The sequence below is a fragment of the Schistocerca nitens genome, chromosome 6 (genome assembly GCF_023898315.1).
Source record: "Schistocerca nitens isolate TAMUIC-IGC-003100 chromosome 6, iqSchNite1.1, whole genome shotgun sequence".
NCBI classification, from domain to species: domain Eukaryota; kingdom Metazoa; phylum Arthropoda; class Insecta; order Orthoptera; family Acrididae; genus Schistocerca; species Schistocerca nitens.
In genome coordinates this window covers 738,520,202-738,539,603 of record NC_064619.1, presented here as the reverse complement: position 1 = coordinate 738,539,603, position 19,402 = coordinate 738,520,202, and the positions used below count along the sequence as shown (strand labels likewise).

The 19,402-nt window shown below is 46.4% G+C and overlaps 1 protein-coding gene across 1 annotated transcript in view; it reads right to left on the bottom strand.

Annotated features, from left to right (window-relative positions):
* The window catches only part of LOC126262787 (trehalase-like), a 361,100-nt gene that overhangs the window by 273,075 nt on the left and 68,623 nt on the right, over positions 1-19,402 (bottom strand). The window lies entirely within an intron of this gene.

Genomic DNA, 19,402 nt, shown 5'->3' with positions numbered 1-19,402 from the left:
AAAACGTTATCACATGTCAGTTCTAGTATAATATATTTGTCCAATGAATACCCGTTTATCTGCATTTCTTCTTGGTGTAGCAATTTTAATGGCCAGTAGTGTATTGAACGTATGATTTCTGCTTTTCGGGATCCACATCGTCCCCCACACCCAGTAGAACATCGGTAAGAAATGTTGTCCGGTATAGCCTGAGGAGCTACTGGGTCTCTGGTAGTCAGTGGCTGGAGCGATCCGTCCGTCCTCCCCTCGCTTCCTCCCCCATTCAGTCGGCAGTAGGGGGTTGTTGAGCCACTGTTGCATGTGTAAGTAACCAAACAGCAGTAACATCAAGAAATATGATTGTAAAAATAATTACATAAAACAGACAGTTAATAAAATTAATTTACCTGTAAATAAACTCTAAAAGAGTGCTGGTGTGCAGCTGCTATGGTTGGCGGTAGTGAGGCAAGGTCTGGTTTTGGCTTCGTTGATGGCTTTAACAATGCTTCATATCGGAGCTTATTTAAATCTTGCTGATATTCATTCGCTTGATACGTTTCTAGGAACATCTTCTCACCAGCCTGTGCGACCTCCTCTGCTCGTGTCGGATGTTGTCTTCATTTGCCTCGGGATCTTACTGAACAGCTGAACCATTCCACCTTTGCTTTTGTTGTAAATGGCGGCGGTTGTGTCACACCCGTCAAAGGCATGGAATAGGAGGATGGTTTCAGCAGAAGGAAGAAACAATTTGGATTCAGCCTTGCCTTTACCAGGCTTAATGATCTACATGTTAGTGCCTGACTGTGATAAGCAATCAGTAAAACAATGAATTCGATATCTGCCCCAATTATCGTGACAGTTTGGTGCAGGGCAGCTTTGCCTAACGCACATCGTACCGTCAGCATCGCTTGAAGTAACTACTGTTTCTATTTCCTTTGCTGTCATTTTGTTACTAAGGAGTGCTATAAGCTTCGTTGTGTTCTTTTCGTTTGCGAGAGAGTGCTCCTGTTGGAGAGTGACAGTCGTGCTTTCATTAAAATTGATGTCAACTGAAGTTTTTGTGAAGACCCTTCTCTTCTGCTTTGCTCGTTTTCTACTGTTGACATCATTATAACCATCATACCACAGTACAATTTCTACCATAATGTTTGAGCACATAGGCTATCTACTGAGTGCAACGTGGGGAAATATTGGTGTTCACATTCCATGTAACACGGTGGACGGTGGAGAAGGAAGCCCCCACCTACTACGTTGGCTCTGGTTTGTAGGTCACGAGCTGCACGATTGTCTTCTGCGAAAGCATCATAGGGAAAAGATTTCTTTCCTTTCCTCATTCCCCGTTCATTAAAGAGAGACAACGGGAATGGGGATAATTCATATTGCATAAGCTTTGCAGGAGCATATTTCCTATACAGACTCTCGTAATCACTGCAAATAACTAATAGCTTAATAAAATGAATTCCAGATATAAGGCAGTCTCTGCCTCAACATTTAATAATAAATAACGCGTTACTTGCTCTTAGCGCACCATCATTTAAACTACAGAAAGTGATGAAGTAATTATTGCATGAAACTTTTGATTCGTGAACCTGTCTATTCGCAGAATAAACAAAAAGTGCGGGGTACAAACATACCTCATGAAGGTGGAGGGAACCACTCAACTCGCTCAACAGTAAAGTTGTTTTGTCTACTCACGTAACAGAACTCGACATAAAATGCTGTGTGTAAGTTCAAGAACGAGCACTTTCATGGTGGGGGAAGGAGCCTTTTCCAGAAAAATCCGCAACAAACGTTCACTGTGCCCAACAATCAGTTTCCCACCTACCGGTACAAGGTGGTGTGCAGAGATGTACGTAGATTTTGTTCGTACGTGAAATTCTATTAATAACTAATATCTGTATTTCATTTATTGTTAATGAATTTGTGGAAAATAAAGACTTGTAACACGAGTCCTCGTTCAACGCATTTTGTGAAACATCAAAAATCTCCTGGTGTGTCTGCACACTGCGTCACCAGTGATTTACGAGGAGCGCTGTGGATGGGTCGCCGTAACTTGGTGAAACGTCCTGTCGTTGCTTCTTGCGACGTAATGGGGTGGCTGGAGTGCGGACTCACTAACTCGCAGACGCACAAATAAGAGAAGTGCCTTCCATCATCTTCTACCCTCCACCGATAACACCCCCGTAACACCCCACCCCTCCCCCCCTCACCCGCTGCCACCTGTCACATCCTCAGAACAAAATTTATCCCTCAGTACCGTTCTGCTGTACGTATATCAGTTATAGCCATTTAATATTTGGTCTTAATCAACTTCATTTAACAATAAACATTGTTTCCATGCATTTGCTATTTTTCAACCCCTTGCAACGAGAAAAGTATTGGTCCTAGAGAAGAAATGAATAGGACCTTTTTTGTAGGAAATTCAGCGTACTTTAGTTTCGTACTGGAAAATATTTTCGCTAGAAGCTACGGGTTTAGAGTTATTCAAGAAAAACGTAAAACAGTGACCTTCAAACAACGCCCCCCCCCACCCCCCACCTCACCCCCTCGCCCCACCACCACAACGCGCACACCCTACATGCCAGGATTTTTAGCATGTTGTTCATGTCACTCCTCCCTACCATTGTACAAAAATCTGCGACTACACGAATTTTTCCGCTAATCGCCATTTTTTGGTCTTCGTTGACTGGGCTACGTAAACGACTCCGATATCTGTTGCCACACTCGCTAGTCACCAGGAGAGAGTGCGGAACTGTGCCGTAGGGTTTTCGGAGTCTAGGGGCGTAGTTTCTGCTTGGTAGCTTCTGCTCAAAGCCTCGTGGAGCATGTGTACCAAGACAGAGCGCTGGATTCTACGCGGTCGGAATCTTACAGAGGTGCTGATCTGTTTCAGAAACATCACCACACGAACAAATTTATAGTGACGGCTTGTGCAGAAGTGGAATGCGGCAGATAAACTTCATGTTAAAAGCTGCGGTTCAGAAGCGCTGTCGTTGACGCAGTCTTCTTCCTTATCTTATCGATCATCTGATGCACATGAAGCTATTCTTATCGAGTAATGAGTGCGGTAGGAGCGCCGTAGACTCGCGGCAGCTCCGTCCTCGCCACCCAACAACGTTCCTACGCTCAGATCAACATTACTTGATAGCTGACGTCTGTCGCTTGACGCTATAATGTTCCAACACCCGTGCCGGCTAGCGCTCGGTCATAGGCGACACCCAAAACACGACGGGTCACTTCGCAAACCCTGCTTGTTAATGTGTAATGAGGGCCATTGTTGGAAGCGGCCGCCGCGAGCTTTGAGAAGATGTGAGATGCCCGGTCGATGCCCAATAACTGAACTGTGGCAGACAACGCGCTTTGTAGCCCTGAATTTAAACTCGTGTCCTAGCCTAACCACAACTTCGTGATGTGCAATGTATCCGAGAAAACGCCGATGAACAATTTGCGGCAGAACAGAAATCACGATCGTTATGTGGACGCCGTTTAAGGCTAACCTCTACAAGAAAACCCAGGACAGAAAAATTTCATACTATGTTTCTTTGCATAGCTGTCTTGCGCAGCAAAATTTCAGTTTTAGCGGTAAAAGCAAACTTGATTTTCTCGCTGTCGTTGCTTGCCTGAAATTGTCCTCACACTAGCTACACGAGCTGCTGTGTTACCAACCGATCAGCAGTCCTGGTTATCAGTCGTATGCATTTTAAAGGCGTCACAAGCATATTCCAAAAGAAAAAAGAATGACAAGAAGAAAATTTAAAAAGCAAATAAAATGATACGGTGATGAAAGTGGCGCGACAAAGTACTCGTACCAGAAATAAAAAAAATGCATTTCAACCAATTAATTCAATAAAAATGAGGGGTAAAGACTTTTGATTACCTTTATAAAAATAAAAAATTTGTTTGTTAGGGTGGACTCATCTCCTTATCTAAATAAGTTTAGTCTCCAAAGAAAAAAAACATCTACCCCTACCTGGCACCACCACTTTTAACTCTATCATAAAAAATGAACTATCCGTCTTCAGGAGTTGCCCCTAACTCTTCTCAAAAATTCTCCCAAGGCGATAGGCTCCATGGTTCTGTAATTTATTTATTTATTCATTTTTAGTTACATGATTATAATTAGTAAATGTGTACAAATGAAAATGATATAAAACAGAATGTGACAATAAAGATGTGATTCAAAACATAAACTAGAGTAGGTTTGTATACTGCTTGTGCTACTACAGCTGAAAGAATATTTCTTCAATAAACTGGTGAAACTGGAGTTTTCCTGTCCACTGTCACTGGCATTTTCAGTTTCCAACAATGCCGTCTGAAACATCGACAACAGAGTCATGCTACATCTCTAATGCCTTAATGACTGTAGGGTTCCTTGAGTCAGCCAATGTGCTTTTCTTTCTCAGTGCTTGCATTTCAGGTCATGCCGTCTTCGATGTGATGTTACAACTAGCAGGGAAGGGGGGCAGGGGAGAGGAGGGTTATGAAAACAACGCGTAAATAATTTGCAATGAAGGCGCGGTGCCTCGGTGTGCGTTCAAGAGCGTTGAGAGCGTTTTGCAGGTACCACCAGTAATTAAGATTCACTTTCTCCCCTTCACCGCCGGCCATGGTGGCCGAGCGGTTCTAGGCGCTACAGTCTGGAACCGCGCGACCGCTACGGTCGCAGGTTCGAATCCTGCTTCGGGCATGGATGTGTGTGTGATGTCCTTAGGTTAGTTAGGTTTAAGTAGTTCTAAGTTCTAGGGAACTGATGACCTTAGAAGTTAAGTCCCATAGTGCTCAGAGCCATTTGAACCATTTCTCCCCTTCGCCGAAGATGTACTCGATCGTCATGCCCTTAAACAATGTGAGCACAAGATATTTGCCCCAGGGAAGTAATAGTCATCAGCACTCAGAAGGGACTGAGGGTGAACCACGTCAGGTGTAACACGGAGGTAACAAGATAAGATCTTCTGTATTGGGCCCCAAACGCGGGACGACGACAGACACAGGAAGGGTTCATCGGTGTCCAGCAGGCGACGACAGTCAGGGCAAAGTGAGGAATCTGTTAATCCGACAGCTTCGAGCTAGTGTTCCTCGAATATTTTTCGATCGTCACTCGATACCACGTCGCGCGCGCTGTGTTTTGCAGAAAGTGGTGGTGTATCATTTTCCACACTCGTGGCCAATACACAGTTGGGTACGTAGTTTCTACCACGTTACACAGAACTGTCTGCAGAAGAGTGGTGTAAAAATCTTCTGCCTTCGGCAGGCGTGTTGTGGGGGAAGCCGAGGTCACAAAGCTGTTTTCCGGAATGAACGTCGATACGTGGGAGAGCTGTGTGGCGACGTGCACCACAGGCACCAGCAGGACGTGACGCGCGGACATCAGGACCTCCGACACACTACCTGTCAGGGAGGCGTCTTGACTGGTTTATTGCTAACATAAAGGGCAGCTAAACCAGTCCCAGACCTCGACTGCGTGGGGGGAGAGTGAGAGCGTCGTAACATATGCTGAATATATCTCCTGTGGATAGGAAATAGCTGAAGGCCGCCTGAGGTCTGCGACGTATCGCCACAATCTGTAGTAACAGCCGATAATTTGCCGTGATCGTTCCTAAACGTGATTCTCAAACAGCTCAGTTCAGTAACTGGCGGAAGGGAGCGACAGTTCCCAGCCGGAGTCCGCACCCGATATCCAGCGCCGCCGACTTTTTGATCCCCAGAAGATTTCACGCAGCCTGTCCATATTGCTCGATCCAGTTTAGTGCGCTGTTGACTTCATTTGCAGGACATACCAGCAGTAGTATGTCGTCGGTGTACGCCATGTAGCGGAAGGTGATGTCCTGCAGAATTAACGCCAAATAGCCTGCAGTTGAGGTTCCCCGATGAGTGGCTCGAGAGTCATTGCATAGAGGTGGGCTCTGTTGTGCCGTACGTCCGTACAGTGCGGTCGCTGCACGTTAGACACGGCCACTGCCTTCTCGAGTACCGTCTGCCTACCCTCCACTGGCAGCAGTGCGGCACACTCCAAAGTGCTCACAGTGGGGGCGCCAAAAGGGATGCAACAGTCATACCACTGGAGAGCCAATCGGGATGCAGCCCCACGTGATTAAGTCGCGTGGTCGTGGACTGGGAGGCGAGTCGTCTGGTGGGCCTCCTGGAGTATGGAGCAGGTCTGCTCTCAGTAGCGATGCTGACTTGATAGTTTTTATGGGAGATGAACTTTGGCTATGGATCTGGACACGACTGATTACGCTGAGTTATATTTCACCTTGTTTTCAGAAGAAAACTTCTAAGTTATAATTAAATCCGGGTTTCCATTTGGTAGTTTGTACCTGAGACACAAGAGATACAAAGGGAGCAAGCATGTCTTAGAGACTTCTCGATAGGTATTGCGTCCACTGTGCGCCTGTTGACCTGGATCTGAAAGCTGCCTGCTGCCGGAAGATGATGCAGCGTGTCAATGAGCCTGGGCGAAATTCCACACGGCCAGTCACCCGCTTAGGAGGAAGTTATGCTACACTATGTCAAAGCAGCGATTGGAACTAATGGAGACGATCGCCATTCGCAGGCGGCATGCTGAGGCGTCCCTGTAGACGCTGGTGCTCATTTGAATGCTGGTGTCTCCACCTGTCACGTTTGATCTGTGGCAAGAATCATTGGCGAAGTTTTCTTAATGCGGCCTGCCAAAGGCGTGATGAAGATCTTGTAGTTGGCGATCAACATTGTAAGTGGCTGACAATCACTGACCAATTGCTCTCCTGGTGGCTCATGTACTATTATGAGGAATCTTTCGATGAAAGTAGGCGGTACTGTGCAGTCCAGGGACATGAGTTCTTGGAGCAGTGTAACAAAGCAGGCCATCGTGATGTCATGGAAGATCTGGTAAAACTAGACTGGTAATCTATCAGGCCCTCCAGGCTTACTGACCACACCTTTGTCCGAGGAGTCCTCCATCTCTTCTCACGAGACTTCTTCCACTAATGCCATCCCCATTGCCCTGTGTGCGTTCGTTGCTGTGTGTGTGTCACCTGTTATAACACTTCCACTGTGGCCTTGTAATCTACGGCTCTTTCCTGGTAAAGATAACGAAAATGACCCTCCACAGCTTTCACTATGATTAATGGGGTCGTACAGGAGCGATCTTCTTCCGTTTTAAAGCGTATGATTAACTGACAGTGGTTCCGGCGCGTTTCCGCCACAATGTCGTGCATGGTGGGGACCTCTGCAGCCATTTGGTCGATCGTCGCGAGCGGACTAGAGCGCCTTCTAAACGGCACTTCGTCAACGATAATATGTGAGACATGATTCGGTGTCATTCTGACTGTCTGAGCAGCAATGGGAGTAGAGCGTCAAGGTCCCTGAGGGCAACATAGTAAAAGTCGAGGGTCTGCTAATGCCATGCAACCATGTCCTTGTCAGACTGCGGATTGTCAGTTTGGTGCAGAGGAGCCACCACACACCATACTGGATTGAGTGGTATCAGGAGTGACGTCGTTGAGAGTTGGCCCACGTTTCGGCGCCTTTCCAGCGGCAGTTTGGGTCCTGGAGGTGTGTTACGTTCATCTTCAAAAGGCCATTACTATGTCAGGCTTGTTGACGGTGGATATATATCGTGCAGATACATGTGCTACGATCAGAGAAGGAAGGAAGACATTGTTCGATGGCCACCACTTCCTGTTTGGTACCTTGTGACACATGTATGTGACCCAGTCGGCTCGCCAAATAACTAGTAAGATGTGTGTGTCCAGAACGGTCGCTGCGTATCTTTTCCCTCATGTCGCACAAGTGAAGATCGTGAATCGCCATACCCAGTTCCAGACAAGGTGTGTAGTGTGGGATTTGGTCCTTGGGATGAAGGACGCTATTAAAATCGAGAGCGAAGACACCACGTTGTACCCTCATGGAAATGGGGAGCAGGTGTCAGCGGAGTAGTACCTGGTTCAGACATGACGTTTAGGGGTGCATGACAGTGCATAAACAGTAATGAATTGGGTGCCAAGGGCCAAGATCACTAACCATCATGTGGAGTGGAGATACGTGATGGCGGTGGGTTCGATCCAGTCACGCTCTAAAATTGCCACGCCGCTGTCTGTGGGACAACAGGCGTCACATACGTTGTGTAGCCATAAAATTTCGGGAGTGCATTCGTTCACACTTCTTGCAGGAATGCGAAGTCGATTCCTGTGGCTCGTATTGTTTCTCTCTGCAGATGCATCTTGCCAGCAGAGCTAACTATGTTGATATTCATTGTGTCCTGGCGGTAAGCCTGACGGAGCGGTAGTTTTGCGGGGTTATCCTCGGTGTTGGTAGATACAAATTGGAAATTTGTGGTAAGTTCTTTGGGGCCAACCTATTGAGGTCATTGGTCCCTAGGCTTACACGCTACTCAATCTAACCAAAACTAACTTACGCTAAGGACAACACACACACGTATGCCCAAGGGAGGACTCGAACCTCCGACAGAGGGAGCCGCGCGAACCGTGGCAAGGCGCCCTAGACCGAGCGGCTACCCCGTGTGGCTGTTGATGGAGAGAAGCGGACTTCGTGAGTGGCGTCACACCCCGCCGACCGTGACCCTCCCCGTGTCATTCAGACCTCAGCGGGCCGCGGATACGGTCCTGCTCAGTCTTGACGTCCTCGGCCCACGATGTGGACGTGGAAGCATGTTCACCTTCCACGAGCTCGTGGTGCGACCGAGCAGCTTCGCAGCCTGCATTGGAACCTTCCTGCATTGACAGCAGAGAAGTGGCAGACCCTGCTGACGACTGTTCACCGCAGAGGACTGTCAGACGGTCTCCGCCGGCCCCGGCGTCCGTTCAGCAGGGGCGGAGTCAGTGGCGAAGGTGTCAGCCTCACGGCCGGCCTCCTGGAGGGTCAAGTCTTCTCCGTCCAGCGAGTGGGAGCTGGGGTCTCCTGACACGGTCCTACGGCGTCGCTTTCGGCGTTTGGAAAATGCTGTTTTCGTGTGTGGCCTTCCGTGCCTCGCCAGCACAAAGTTTATAAGTGCATCGATTGACATCCTGCTGTGTGCGATGCCTGCAATGTCCAGTGGTAGTGATGGCGTTGTACGGAGTTCTGTCACTGGCCAGACTGACTGCTCGGCCTGTCGTCGGTCTAGGGGTGGTGGTTCCTCTACTGCAACATCGGTCTCTTGCGTCTGGACAGACGGAGGAATCGTGATCGCCGAAGGGTAAGGTACTGTCATACTCAGTGGAAGTGCAACGTCGTTCGGTGGAAGTTGTGTGATCCGACATTGGAGGCACTTGCAACGTAGATGACCTTCCTTGCAACATCTGGATGACGTTCTAGGCTAGCCGTCATAAATAACTGTGACCTGGCAGCCTGGCATTTGGAGGTACAGTGGTATGTGCCGTCGGAGTTCAGTGTGGCCTGGGTGCATCTCAGGTTCGGTCCTCTATTCTGTCACGAGTTGGTACGCTGTACCGCAGGGGCGGAGCGCCGCCCACGATATCTGCCGCCGGGAGTTCGAAGGGTAGCTGGAATGTGCGTATAGTCCACACGGTCCCAGTCCGGCACGAGCAGCCAACATTTCCGTCTGTCCGGCACAAGCGTAGTCGTTGTTTCGTGTCTCGAAGAGTCCTGTCACAGCCGGCCGAAGTGGCCGTGCGGTTAAAGGCGCTGCAGTCTGGAACCGCAAGACCGCTACGGTCACAGGTTCGAATCCTGCCTCGGGCATGGATGTTTGTGATGTCCTTAGGTTAGTTAGGTTTAACTATTTCTAAGTTCTAGGGGACTAATGACCTCAGCAGTTGAGTCCCATAGTGCTCAGAGGTATTTTTAGTCCTGTCACATGTAGCGGCGGTAATAAGTTTCTCACAGATCGCGTTATTTACGCTGGGAAGGAGGATGCCGACAATGTCGGCAGCTGGGATGTTGGTCTCGTCCTTTATAAAGTATTCGACGTCGTCTGCTTTTGGTCTAGAAAATTCGTTTCGAAGAGCGACTGATAGAGCTGATTTTCGCTGTTAATTCAGCACGATGTTGTCACGCTACGGCGTCATGTTTGTGTGGACCGAGGGAAGTAAACGAGGTGAGCGTGCTCGATCTGCAGGTGGAAACACAGAGCCCGTCCGCTCTGCTCGTCCGCTAAAGCTGTGCTGTCGTTTTTGACAATCTGCGAACCTTCGACATCCTATGCGGGGTGATAATACAGTAACTGTTACGCTGTAAGATTACACTGCAATCGTCATAAATATCTCTGGTGTCCCAGTCGCAACGATTGATAATTGATATCTTTCAAAAATTCAGTTTGAGGTAATCTCGTGCGAAGCTTTTCTAATGTAAGTCAGTCGCTGTGATTATAATTACTGTATAAATGACGCTGAATATTGTCATGTGGGGAAGGATTCGGTTGTGTTCAGTTACGCTGTGTATGGAACGTGCGTGTTTCGTTAACATCCTTCTGGATGTGTGTGTGTGTGTGTGTGTGGTGGTCTCGGTGTGGTTATCGGTGACGAAATACGAAATTAAAGGGCCAGAGACAGGCCGAACAAGGAGCTGGAAGTGAAATAATTGGTGCGTCTCTTTGGGAACGGCGAACTGTTCGTGCGTGACGCTGAGCGCTTTGGTTGGCAGAAACCAGCTCCAGCTGTGACGCGTGAAGTGTCAGCCACGAGCGCCGTGTGGCGGCCGGTGGTTCGCCGTCAGCCGCGGCCTCCGCCTCTGTCTCCGGTGCCGGCGCCGCGGCCGAGCTGCCGGTGGCGTTCGTCCAGGGCGCGGATATTCCTCTGAGACTTCCGCATCTGTTTCTCTTCTCACACTGCTCTCGTTTTCGGTAAGTCCTCAAGTCAGAGGTACTCCCCTCCCTACATTTCGCAATAGTGCATTGCTGTAGGTGCACTTAATCTTCTACGGGCGGTGGCAGGGGGCGTGGGGGACGGGGTTTAAGGGGAGTATCCGGTTCGAGTTGAACACAGTACCTGTCTGCGAGTCGCAGGCTTTCTCGTACTTTTAAGTATTTGCCATATTTATCTGAATGGTTGTAGAAAATCGTACTGACGCTATCCGCTGTACCACATTTTCTGCAGCTTGACACTCAAAGTGTGTGGCGGAGGGCGCGCAGAGCAGTACCGGCTGCCTCGTTTCTCTCCCCTCCCCCCCCCCCCCCTACTCTGCTCCTCTTCCACACCACCCTCCCCTTCCGTGCCGTTTCTCGCAGTCCGCGCAGCATACAGTCTATCAGGTGTACACATTGGACGAACTAATGTTTTTTTCGACTGTCACTGCAGTGTGTTCTCGAGAGAAAAGTTCTCCACGGTGTGCACTGCGTTAGCTTCAGAAGGATTCAGACGAGAAATAAGAGCGGGTCCTTACCGTTTCCAAGAAGAGTTGTCGTATAGATGCTCGTAACTGTGGGTCAATATCACTGCCGTGAATCTTTTGTAGAATTATGGAACACATTTTATAGTCGCCGATAAAGATATTTCCCGAGAACGAGAACCTTCTGTGTAAAAATGAACAAGCATTCCGCGGAGAGACTCGCCGTCATACTCTGCCCTCTCTGTCCACGAATGGCATCCAGAGTGCCTGACACGACGCCACTCTGCCACTCTGGCCGATGCCGTATTCCGTGACCACCACAGGACAGTCCGTACAGTTCCCTACTCCCGTTTCGAGAACAAAATACCTGCCTACCGATTATCGGGCCAGATCCGTAACTCCATTCAGGACTTACTCACAGACAGAACTGTGCAAATGATTCGTAACTGGACGGAACTGAGAGACTGTAGGAAAAGTAATTTCCGGAGTACCGCAAGCGGACGCTCTGGGGCCGTTACCGTTAGCGGTGTGTGACAGTGATGCAGTGGATAACGTCTGGATGGCGCTACTCGCGGAAGGCCTGCAGGTGAGCGACGACAAGCGCAGGAACCAGCTCCTCGTGTAAACAGGAGAGGCGTCTCCCACAAACCACTGGGAACAGTCGAAGGACACGTAGCACAAACTGGAAACAGCGTTAACAACAATAATTAACAACGATCGAATCCACACTGCTGGGAATCAGCGAAACAGTGCAAGAGCTTCGTAAACAACGAGAGAATGCCAGACTTGTTGCTCAGTATTTTAAAAAATCATGAGAGAGAGAGAGAGAGAGAGAGAGAGAGAGAGAAAGAATGAAAGTGTGTCAGTGAGAGAGGAAGAGAAAGAAGGAGACTGGAAAACGACTGGTATACGGGCAAAACAAATAAACAGTAGTAGCAACGCGATGGATAATGCCGCAACAAAAGCTCACAGCGTCTCACTGAGACAATGGAAGAGAATGGGAGATGAGATCTTTTGGAGGTCTGAAACAGGAAACGGAGAGAAGAGAGAAACGATGATAAGTGTAAGGCGGAATTACAAACACGCGCAAAGACGAGCGTCCCTCAGTTTACCCCGGGACGCTTTCTGCACTACGTAATGACGGTGACGCCGAGGGCATTACGGCTCTCTAGAGCATGCTTACTATCGCCGTTACTCGTCAGTATTCCATGTTTTACTTTTCAAAACGGAACAGTTGAATCTCTCTTTTTCTTCAGAGGCTACCTGAAGGCGGTAGACGTAATTATGCAAAAGTTTTGCGTTAACAGTGCCGTACAGCTCAGTCCTTACTCCACAGCCTTTCTCCCTTTATGTTTACGAAATGGCATCTGCATTACATTATTGTGACTATCACTTGCATGCTGATGACAACTATTTTCACCTGACTGCGTATCCCAAAAAATAGCTTCCAATATCTCAGACACGGATGGCGAACGTTGTTTGATATCAGGATGGCCACAAGACCTGTATCTCAAACACATCACTGAGAAGGCATTGCTCATCCTCGTGTTAATCTGGAAGTTTACAGGTGAACATTTGGGTGAAGCATTTCCTGTCATATTCCAGTTATCCTATTAAAAGGGTATAATTGTAGATGTGCTTCTAAATTCGACGGAAGAGGCTGCCGCGTCGTGCAGGAAAACCCTTCTCTTGCCTACACGCAGTGAAACCATTTACAAAAATATTTTTCCACACAAAATCAAACAAAATCTAGTTCTACCGCATGTCCATGTCTACTACTGTAGTTTAGCCCGACGCATCAAGAGCAGTGAGAACTGTCATGACTAGATAAGGCGATAAATGCTTCCGGAAGACAGATACGAATCATTCGCTTGTTTGATCGAGTTAGCCGTCATTTTCACACAGCCCACGCTCCTCAGTTGTTTCTGAGTCACCGGACTCGTCACTACTTCTCACTAGTCTGACACACATGTGGAACGAGCTAACCGTGGTAAAACCGGACATGCTGCCCACGAAGCAAACGCGTCGCCAACGGCATGGCTGCCCTCCCCTGCCTTTCTTATCCGCAGTGTGGTCACAGTCGCATCTCTCCTCCTACCACTCTGTTACTCTTGCTTTCTTTCCTGCAACTCCACTCACTTTTCATTAGTTAACACTCGTAAAAACTTAATACTTTTTCATCATATTTGATTCTGCCGTTTCATTCTCTTAGTATGTATGTCTTCCCTTTGACGGAAACATTATATTAAGAGGAATGAAGTTAGCAACACATTATTAATTTAGTTAATCAATAAGACCTTTATATTATGTGTAACCTTTCTTTGTTACCTGGAAAGGTAATCTCAAGGGATGGCAGGTGAAATGAAAAATTGAAACCGAGTCCGTAACTTGCTAGTTACTCAACATATATTATAAAAGTAAGCGTACAATGTGCGTGCCACTAAAACTCAGAAACAGGGCCCGGTACGGTCAAGGGAGTTATATGGTGTGGTAGGCCCCTTTACCCCATCCATGAAGAAGTTTCCCGTTTTCACTTGAAGGGCGTGCTTTTGAAGATAAGAGCGCTGGGAAATTTCGCTCTCTAGAAATTTCTAGATTATTCCAGAACATTCGAGAGCATTCGAGAACATTACAGAACATTCGAGAGTATGCAAGAGCATTCCACAGATTTCCAGAATATCCAATATAGTATATACATCCCAGATCATTGTGGAATATTCCAAAACACTCTTGAATGTTGTGGAATGTTCTGGAACATTGTGGACCATTCGAAGCTTTTTTAGTATATTCTGGAATTCGCCTCTGGCGCTACCACCCATTGGGAGCGGTATATACAGGGTGTTTCAAAAATGACCGGTATATTTGAAACGGCAATAAAAACTAAACGAGCAGCGATAGAAATACACCGTTCGTTGCAATATGCTTGGGACAACAGTACATTTTCAGGCAGACAAACTTTCGAAATTACAGTAGTTACAATTTTCAACAACAGATGGCGCTGCGGTCTGGGAAACTCTATAGTACGATATTTTCCACATATCCACCATGCGTAGCAATAATATGGCGTAGTCTCTGAATGAAATTATCCGAAACCTTTGACAACGTGTCTGGCGGAATGGCTTCACATGCAGATGAGATGTACTGCTTCAGCTGTTCAATTGTTTCTGGATTCTGGCGGTACACCTGGTCTTTCAAGTGTCCCCACAGAAAGAAGTCACAGGGGTTCATGTCTGGCGAATAGGGAGGCCAATCCACGCCGCCTCCTGTATGTTTCGGATAGCCCAAAGCAATCACACGATCATCGGAATATTCATTCAGGAAATTAAAGACGTCGGCCGTGCGATGTGGCCGGGCACCATCTTGCATAAACCACGAGGTGTTCGCAGTGTCGTCTAAGGCAGTTTGTGCCGCCACAAATTCACGAAGAATGTCCAGATAGCGTGATGCAGTATTCGTTTCGGATCTGAAAAATGGGCCAATGATTCCTTTGGAAGAAATGGCGGCCCAGACCAGTACTTTTTGAGGATGCAGGGACGATGGGACTGCAACATGGGGCTTTTCGGTTCCCCATATGCGCCAGTTCTGTTTATTGACGAAGCCGTCCAGGTAAAAATAAGCTTCGTCAGTAAACCAAATGCTGCCCACATGCATATCGCCGTCATCAATCCTGTGCACTATATCGTTAGCGAATGTCTCTCGTGCAGCAATGGTAGCGGCGCTGATGGGTTGCCGCGTTTGAATTTTGTATGGATAGAGGTGTAAACTCTGGCGCATGAGACGATACGTGGACGTTGGCGTCATTTGGACCACAGCTGCAACACGGCGAACGGAAACCCGAGGCCGCTGTTGGATCACCTGCTGCACTAGTTGCGCGTTGCCCTCTGTGGTTGCCGTACGCGGTCGCCCTACCTTTCCAGCACGTTCATCCGTCACGTTCCCAGTCCGTTGAAATTTTTCAAACAGATCCTTTATTGTATCGCTTTTCGGTCCTTTGGTTACATTAAACCTCCGTTGAAAACTTCGTCTTGTTGCAACAACACTGTGTTCTAGGCGGTGGAATTCCAACACCAGAAAAATCCTCTGTTCTAAGGAATAAACCATGTTGTCTACAGCACACTTGCACGTTGTGAACAGCACACGCTTACAGCAGAAAGACGACGTACAGAATGGCGCACCCACAGACTGCGTTGTCGTCTATATCTTTCACATCACTTGCAGCGCCATCTGTTGTTGAAAATTGTAACTACTGTAATTTCGAAAGTTTGTCCGCCTGAAAATGTACTGTTGTCCCAAGCATATTGCAACAAACGGTGTATTTCATCGCTGCTCGTTTAGTTTTTATTGCCGTTTCAAATATACCGGTCATTTTTGAAACACCCTGTAAAACACGACCTGTCGTGGATTCCAACGTTAGTTTCCTGTCAGTGACGAGGGGAAGAACCCAAAAAGGAGTGCAGTGAGTGAATAAAAGCAAACAGTGAAGCGTGGGTAGTCAAGTGATAGTGACTGGATATAAATCGAAAATAAAGTCATAACTATACTAATCCGGAATGGCTATTTGAACGGGAAATTTTGCCACCTAACAGTCAATTTGTCGACGATATCAGCTTTAATATTCAGTAGAAAATTCCCGGCGAAGAGAGAATATACAAACTGATCGACACGGTGGTAAGCGTTGAGGAAGTGTGAACTTCCTTACAGAATTTCTAAACTCTTTGCAGGTAGCACGAATGCCACTACACTGCCTTCGACTTAAAGTCAGAAATTTGAACTCACCAAAACTATGTAATGGAACAAGGATGCTCTTCAAACAGATGTCGAATAACATAATCGAAGTCTAACTTGTGATTGGAAAGAACAAAGGACACACTATTTATCCTCAGAATACCATTGAATTCTATTGAACTGCCATTCCCATTTAAAGGACTGCAATTTCTAATGAAATTATCCTACGGTTTTACCATTAACAAAGCGCAAGAACAAACTTTAAAACATTGCGGCACCAACCTTATAGACTCCTGCTCTTCTCTCGGTAAACTACAGGGTACGGTGCTTAAATCCGGAGAGATGAAACTTTTTTTAAAAGTAAATTTATTAAAACAAAATACAAATGAAAATGAAAATCCTTTTACAAACAAAAAGTGGTATCTTTCAAGAGTAACATCACTCGGTGTAACCCTCTTCAGCCCCAATGACTGCCTCCAATCTTGTCCTGATCGCACGCCCTCTTTAAGGGGTGAATAACCGACAAAAAATCGATTATTTTATTTTTGTCTTAAACAATTCTTTGTAGTTTTCTGAACGAGAAAAAGTCTGCTTCCAGGAAAAGTACCAAAAGTAGAGGAATTTAAAAGTGGCTGCACGTACCACGACGTCCCCATGCCACGAAGCATGTTAAAAATAAAGTTTTTCTACCATTTGTGTCGTTTTCATGACTTTTTAGTCCCTTAAGTTGCTTAGCCTGTGAAAGCTTTATAGTTGCTTATCTTTTGTTTATACAGAGCGTTTAGTCATTGGGTTGGGTTGGGATGGGTTGTTTTTGGGGGAGGAGAGCAGACAGCGAGGTCATCGGTCGGATTAAGGAAGGAAGAGGAAGGAATTCGGCCGTGCCATTTCAAAGGAACCATCCCGGCATTTGCCTGGAGCGATTTAGGGAAACCGCGGGAAACCTAAATCAGGATGGCCGGACGCGGAATTGAACCGTCGTCCTCCCGAATGCGAGTCCATTTAGTCAATGTTTGCCGTTGTTTTGGTGTGAATATTTTGTTTACAGCGAAGTAATTATGTGTGCGAATTTCTTATTGTGTTTGTGAGTTTTTACATTCCACTTGAAAACAATGGAAAGAATTAAGAAGTTCGGTGTTAAACAACGTAAATTTTATGGAAATCGGTTCACCAAACGAATTAACTCTACTAACACTGAAATATTACGTGATACAACACTTGAATCAGCTTCGACTACTCCAAGTGCTTCGAAGCTAAACCTGAAATAATTGGGCAATTGGCCTGACAGTATTAATGCTGATAATATAGAGACAACAACTATTGATTCACGTTGTGTTATAGTTGAACTCTGAGCTCTATCTCAACTAATAAACAAGGCTTTCCAGTGTAAGGATTATGGCAATAGTGGAGTGAGTGTAGTTAAGGAGATAAAGTACGTGCTAGAAGAGGTTGTGCATCAAAATTAAGAATTGTTTGTAATTTTTGTGATTTAAGCAAATGTGATTATACTTGTGGCGTAACTAAACAGAGTGTTTATTACATAAATATTAAACTTGCTAATGCTATGAGGTGTATAGGCAAAGGGTACAGAAGTGCACAAATTCTCTGTGCTCTTGTGCACTTATCTCCACCTACAAGTGTTGACAGATACAATAAAATTATTTTACAGACTTCAGAAGAAGCAGCAAATGATAGTATGAAAAATGCTGTTCAGGAAAGTGTAGACAAGAATGACAGCAATACATGTATGTCTGCAGCCCTGGCAACGAAGAAGCCGTAGTTCCCTAAATGGTATAGTGACAGCTACATCTGTGGGTTGTGGTTGGGTTGTTGTGGGGGAGGAGACCAGACATCGAGGTCATCGGTCTCATCGGATTAGGGAAGGACGGGGAAGGAAGTCGGCCGTGCCCTTTCAAAGGAACCATCCCGGCATTTGCCTGGAGCGATTTAGGGAAATCTCGGAAAACCTAAATCAGGATGGCCGAACGCGGGATTGAACCGTCGTCCTCCCGAATGCGAGTCCAGTGTGCTAACCACTGCGCCACCTCGCTCGGTACATCAGTGGACAATGATAAAGTCGTTGATGTTATAGCTGTACTAGTGGGACTGAAAATCATGGATGTTTGATTAATTTAAGTGGTTATAGTGGAGGGATCGAATCTAAAGGTGCTGTGAAGATATTTCGCAGGTCAGTGGAGAAATATGGTGTGATGTATACATCTTACCTAGGAAATGGAGACTCAAAAGGGTACGAAAAAGTTTATAAATCCAAACCTTACGCTGACACAAAAATTCAAGAAATGGAATGTGTTGGAGATATCCAGAAAAGGTGAGGCACAAGATTGAGGAACTTGCAGAGGAATTTGAAGGGAAAGAAATTAGCTGGTAGTAAGTGCATTAGTGGATGTGTTCGGCTTACAGAGGAAGCAATAAGATTGCAGTATTATTATGGACAAGCCATAAGACAAAATAAAAATGACCTTGAGGAAATGAAAAAGGCAGTATGGGCTACCTTCTTTCATTAATCCTCCATACATGACAACCTATCTCTTGCACTCTGCCCACGTGGTGGCCGGCCGGTGTGGCCGAGCGGTTCTAGGCGCTTCAGTCCGGAACAGCGCGACTGCTACGGTCGCAGGTTCGAATCCTACCTCGGGCATGGATGTGTGTGATGTCCTTAGGTTGGTTAGGTTTAAGTATTTCTAAGTTCTAGGGGACTGATGGCCTCAGATGTTAAGTCCCATAGTGCTCAGAGCCATTTGAACCATTTTGAACCATTCTGCCCACGTGGCAGTATATCATAGTGTGGCTACCAGAGGGCTGTTACTCAAGGTGAGACCTACAACTATAAACATTCTTATCCATTTCCTATAAAGGAATAGTGATCTTAGTGACACAAGATTATTAGAGAAATGTTTACGTGGTAGGACTCAAAATCCAAATGAAAGTTTCAACAATTGTATATGGGAACGGATACCAAAAACTGTTCTAGTAGGACTAAATACTTTGAAAATAGATGTGCTAGGTGCTGTCCCGTGTTTCAGTGACTGTGCAGTGTCATGGCTTAATGTTATGGAACTGACGGGGGTGCCTGCTGGACTAAGTACGCTTAGAGCTCTAATAGCCATTCACTGAAAGATACTCTTCGAAGCAGAAAAATCAGTGTTGGAAGCCACCAAAAAAGCAAGAATAAGAAGAAGTAGTGTGATAAAGAGAAGGGAGGAAGAAAAACGCAGGAAGAAAGATGAATATGGACCTGGGCTGCATTAGCGCCATGCAAGTTTAATAGAAAAAGCAAGTTTTAACTGTAACTGGAATTTCCCGAAAGTTACATTATTTAATGTACTGATACACTTTGGGTAAAAACTATTAAAGATAGAGAGCTGTAATTTTGTATACTGTCTTAAAACATGTTTAACTAAAACTCTGAAAA